This window comes from Furipterus horrens, unplaced genomic scaffold (genome assembly GCF_987537825.1).
Source record: "Furipterus horrens unplaced genomic scaffold, mFurHor1.1.pri manual_scaffold_6, whole genome shotgun sequence".
NCBI lineage: Eukaryota > Metazoa > Chordata > Mammalia > Chiroptera > Furipteridae > Furipterus > Furipterus horrens.
This window is the reverse complement of record NW_028327176.1, coordinates 45,716,991-45,722,990: the sequence shown is the minus strand read 5'-3', so window position 1 is coordinate 45,722,990 and position 6,000 is coordinate 45,716,991.

Below are 6,000 nucleotides of genomic sequence, written 5' to 3'. Positions count from 1 at the left end.
ATGGATTGAGTGTTGGCCTGTGAACCAAGGGTCGCTGGTTCGATTCCCAGTCAGGGAACATGCCTGGGTTGCACACCAGGTCCCCAGTTGGGGGGAATGTGAGAGGCAACCACATATTGATGTTTCTCTCCCTCTCTTTCTTCTTTCCCCTCTCTCTAAAAACAAATAAATAAAATCTTTTAAAAAATGCATAAATAAGTGGAACAACAAATCAAAGTTCATTTCTTTCTCTCTCGCACTCTCAGAAAAAAAAAAGTATACAATCCCTAAGAAGCTTACACGAAGAGTAACTAACAACACTCATGCCAAGAGAGTGGTGTGAGGTTCAGTAGAGTGGTAGTAGAAGTTCAGAGGAGAGAGGAATAACTTTACTTGATGGTCAAGAAATACTTTATGGAGAGAAAGGAGCCTTTAAACTGCATCTGTAGAATGGGTAAGACTTGGAGGAATGAAGAGAGAGGTGTATCCAGGGAAGAAGGCAAAGGCAGAGGGAGTTGACATGGCAGGCACCTTCACAAACACTGCCTTCATTCAATCACCTAAAAAATTATAGAGTGCAATGATGGAAATGAGGTCCTTATTTTCAAGGGTATGAGTATTTCACTTATAGCAATTAGAAAACAATAGAAGATGGTAGGGAAGGATCTACTGGACTGAATATAATCAAGCATGGTTCAGCTCTTGCTTGCTAGTGGATTTCCGGAGAGATTAGACTTTAGGAACCTAGTCCAACCCCCCCCCCCCCCCCCCGATAGAGAACAAGTAGGTAGGTGAGAGCTGGGAAGGTCAGGCTATAGGAGGTATACTCTGAAACAGGTCCAGATTGGCTAGCCTAGCCCTTTGTCACCCTGAGCGCAGGGTATCTGGAAGGATTCTGAAACCTATTTAGAATATTTTCAATTTGATTTTATTTGAAACACCATTGACCCCACCCTGCTGACTGCCAAACACCAGATGGCCTTGGCAATACCCTGACCTCACAGGAATATTTCAAATTGGGGACAGCTCCACAGGAGGTAGAAGTCTGGGAGCAAGGCATTCAGACAGAAGTTCTTTTCAGAGGATTGAAGACCTGGAGTTTGATATCTATGGCAGGCATAGGACCCTTTAGCCAGTCCCTTCCTTTGCTCTTTCTTCCTGCTGACCATGCCTGGTGGACAGGAGCTTCTTATTTGTTAGGCTTCAACACATTGTTCCTCTTTCTGGAAAAATGAAATGAGTTTTATTTTTGGGTGAGAAAAAAGCAAAAAAAATTAGGTAATCCTAGAGCTTACTAATAAGGCAAGTCTTTCCTGAGGACCCAGTCAATGAAAATATTAAATATTTCTTAGATATAAAGCTGTGTGCAAAGTACTGGTGGGAATGGATATAGAGTTTGATAAGATGTGGTCTCTGCTCTCAAAGAGCTCGTAGTGTAGCTGTAAAAATAAAACACACATAAAAAATTGTAGATGTATGTAGTGCTATCCAGTGGAGCTTTCTGAAACTTAATGATGTCAATATTCTATAAGGTTTATGTCTAATACAGTAGCCACTAGCCACATTTGGCTGTTGAGCACTTGAAATGTGGATAGTGCAACTGAGGAACTGAACAGAATTTTAAACTTAATTTTAATTAGTTTCAATAGCTATATGTGGATCATGGTTTCTGAACTGAACAGCTTTGTAAGAAGCATCACATGAGCACTAAAAAAAGAGCTGAGGTGAAAAAGAGGACGAAGATCATCTATTTCAGGTTGATGTGGACTGGGAAGGCTTCCAGAAAGGCATGTGATTAGAGTTGGGTCCTTAGGAGTATATAGGCTTATGATAAGGGAATTTAAAAAAAAGATAGTACTGGCTTTGGGGAATTTTCAGAGAACTGTTGAGGGGTGCCAGAGAGTAAATATTAAATAGAGTATAGAGTCTCCTCTGGTTTTCATTTCATCTATTGTGTTGAAAAGATGGTAGGGTTTGATGAGGCAATTATCCCTCTTTAGTGATCTCTGACACTTTCCGGGGGCCTGAGCCATTAATCTTAAAGCAATCTGAAGAGCACACTAAAATGGGAGCCAGAAGATGTGGGTTCTAATCCTGCTGTGTCATTACTTACCCACAGGGCTTAGTTTCCCTGTCTAAAAAGAATCAAGTGTTCTGTTCTGTACCAGTGTTCTCTGATACACATACATTTTAGTAGAAGAGGATGATGTAACCCAAAGTCATCCAGCTTAAAGTTTTGCTTAAGGTGAAGGAGGAAACTCCTTGGGGCAGGGTGGAGATCGCAGCATGGGGATGTAAGAGTCTACATCCTCCATACCTTCCTGTCACGAAGGGAGAAAGCAGAGGTAAAGAAATAGGAAGCTCACCTCTAAAGAATCTTTCACCCCTAAGGCAACAGAGGATCTTCTATAGGTTGGGAGGGGTAGGAGTGGAAAACACCTTAAAGTGAAGTGAAGATGAATTTAAGGTGTTTTGAGAGTATTTGGGGTAAGGCTGGGAATGGGGAGAGGGTTTTTAGAGGAAGGGGGTGGTGGTGATTGGGAAGTTCAAGTTCTGAAAACATTTCCACCTTTACAATTTCTCTTAAGATTTTTCACCACTGTTGCTTACTCCTTGTAGATCAAATGTGGTGCTGTTGTAGAGCCACTGAAATTAAGGTACATTTCTCATAGTAATTGAACATCTTAAATTCAGTGTTTGACAAACTCTCCTTTACCAAAATCTAGCTGGGCTCCTTTGAGCCCTATTCTCAACTAGCTCTCAGCCTTGGCCTATTAAAACTATAAAAGCTCTTAGCACAAATGATTTTGTCCACCCCCCATACTCCATACACTATGAGATCTGAACAAACACCAGGATAGTTTCTTAACAGCTCAAGGCCACATCTTTAGGATAACATCTCTCCTCCCCCCTTAAAATGGCTGGAGAATTTACAGTTTGTTCCAGCCAAAACTTGGTGATAGGCAGATAGGCCCCAGAACTGCCTCTTTGAGCAGTTACTTTTGAATGCTTGCAATTATAAATCCATTGCCGTTCCCTTTCTTTCTGAAATGCAAACATTCAAGAGATAACTTACTCCCTGCCCCAGGCTCTTACTGGCACCACTATCTCCCATCAGAAAGATGCAAAAAGAGCCTGTGATGAATTGCTTTAAAAAAATATGCAAAAAGTTTATCTTCCAATTAAATGCCAATTAACAAACCCAGATGGCCTAATCACATGGACCAACCCTCCTTAACACCTTTCAATACCTTTTCCTCAGCATACCCCAGCTTTTAAAAAGTTTATCTTTTGTTTTAGCCATGTTAAATTCAGTTCACACTAGGCCCCTTTCTCTATTGCCTATCCTTACTGCTTTAACTAGTGTCTGCTTTCTCCATCTTTGACAGTCTTCTCTATTTTGTGTTGATTCATAAGGAGGACAATTTCTGGTACAGCACTGCACCACTTAACGTTTTAGTCAATGATGGACCACATATACGATGGTAGTCCCGTAAGATTATAATGGAGCTGAAAAATTCCTTTGGCCTAGCAATGTCATAGCCATCATAAAGTCATAGTGCAATGCATTACTCCCTTGTTTGCGGTGATGCTGGTGTAAACAAACCCACTGAGCTGCCTGTCTTATAAAAGTATAGCATATACAGTTACGTACAGTACATAAAACTTGATAATTATAATAAATGACTGTTGCTGGTTTATGTATTTACTATACCATATTTTTGTTATTTTAGAGTGTACTCTTTCTACTTATTAAAAAAAGTGTTATAAAACAGTATGCCTTGCCTTGAGTGGTGTGCATCACTGGGGTGAGCATTGTCCCGCAAACCAGAAGGTCGCTGGTTTGATATGCAGTCAGGGAACATGACTGGGTTTCAGGCCAGGTCCTTGGTTGGGGGCATGCGAGAGGCAACCAATCAATGTTTTTCACCTTCTCTTCCTTCCCCTCTCCCTAAAAATGAAGAAATAGTCTTTAAACAAACAAACAAGTAAAGACAGAATGCCCTGTTATGTTAGCAGCAGCCTCATACATCTTGTGTTTATGAAGTTTCTAAATTCCCTTATTTTCTCTTGTGCTTAATTTTATCTCGTGTTGCTTTGTACAGTAACAATCTGTGCAGGCTTTTAGCCTAGGAGTAATAGGCTATACCATATAGCCAAGAGTGTAGTAGTAGGCTCTACCATGTAGGTTTGTGCAATGACAAAATCACCTAAAGATACGTTTCTCAGAACATATCCCTTCATTAAGCAGCGCATGACTATAATCTAGTATTTCCACACCAAGACAGCTTTAACCCTGACCTAGAACTGCATAGCACTGCCAGTCTTCCTCTTTATTTTACCCTGCTCTTCTCCCCTCCTCCCCTGTCTTCTGACTTGGTTGGACTTTATTTCCCATGCTGGCAGGTAAACTAATTATGAGTCATTTTTAGCTCCTCCCTTAACCCTACACCTTCACATTCTGTCCCCTCCTCTCTAGAATCTCCTCTCCTTTTCATTCTTGATGCAATTGCTCTAGGTCAGGACACCTCATCTCTTGCCTAAATGAATCTGATTACCTTTTAACTAATCTTCCGACCTCCAAAGTGCTTCCAAAACAGAGCTGATCACCTCACACTCCTCAGAACTTTTGACTCTCCTGACTGCTGAATAAAGTTAAAACTCCTCAGCAGGCATTTGGGGGTCCCCATGATCTCACCTTAACCTCAATGTCTCCCACCTCATCTTCCATGGAACTATTCTTTAAACACATGTGTATCTTCACACTTCTAGGGTTATACTCATATTCTTTTGTTATTCTAGAATAAACGTCTCCCTCTCCCCCATTTTTGCCAATGATAAAAATGTTAATCTATTCAAGGCCCAATTCAAAGATCCTTTCCTTCATAAAAGGATTCCCAATGATTTCATTTAGAATTGTTTCCCTCCTCTATACATCCACTTCATATAATTTCTTAATGTCAGGTTCATAATTGAGGTATAATTAACCATCACCACAATGAAGATACAGAGTACAGTTGACCTTTGAACAACAAAGTTAGAGGTGTCGACCTCGTGTACAGTCAAAAATTTTTGTATAACTACTGTATTTCTATCAAACAAAGTTCCCCTATGTCTCTTTGTAGGCATTTCCTCCTCCCACTCTTAGTTTCTGGCTATCACTAATCTGATTTCTGTCCCTATGCACCTTATATATAATTTAATCTTACTTTTACATTTTCCCCTCTAGGCCTTGTTTTGTATACACATCTTTCTCTCACTGGGTTGTAATCTTGAAGACAAGAGAGTTGTAATTATTCACCTTTGTATTCCTCATGGTTCCAAGCACAAGTTCCAAACACATTTATTATGTGCCAGGTCATAAATATTTGATAAAAATAAAAAAGGGAAGAAAAGGAAAAGGAAGGAGAAAAAAGAAAGGAAGAAAGAAAAGAATGCCCCAAAGAACAAATGGACAAACCAGTCTAGAAGGGTTCTGATTCAATAATAGGGCAACCAACAGGGCTCATAGTAAATTAATGAACTATTCTGAGTTATTAATCTGAGCATAAAAGTAGCTATTAAACACCTACATATAAAATACATTGTTCAAATCAGCAAAACTCATACTTTAAGTGGGGAAGGAAGTCAATATAAATGACATATAAATTGTAGTAGGGTGTAGGAAACAACCAACTACCACTTCCAAGCTAAGCTGCCTCTGATCTCTATGCATATTACAACACTAAGATCTGTGATGTTCTCTTCTTGGTATAAAGCACATACACTTAAAAGTTTCAGGGATGTTAAGAAAAGGAAAAGGTAATTAACATTTTTCAAGTGCCCCCACAGCCATTGTGTAATATGCTTTATAATCTGTTTTAATTCTTACAACTATACTCTCTTAGGTTAAAAGTTATTAGGAGGTATCTTTGTTGGAATAGGAAATAGGCAATTCAAGGAAATTTCGGGGTATACCTCCAAGGGGAGAGGCGGGTTAAAAATTGTACTTTTGGATCAGGATGAGTTATTCAGAGATTT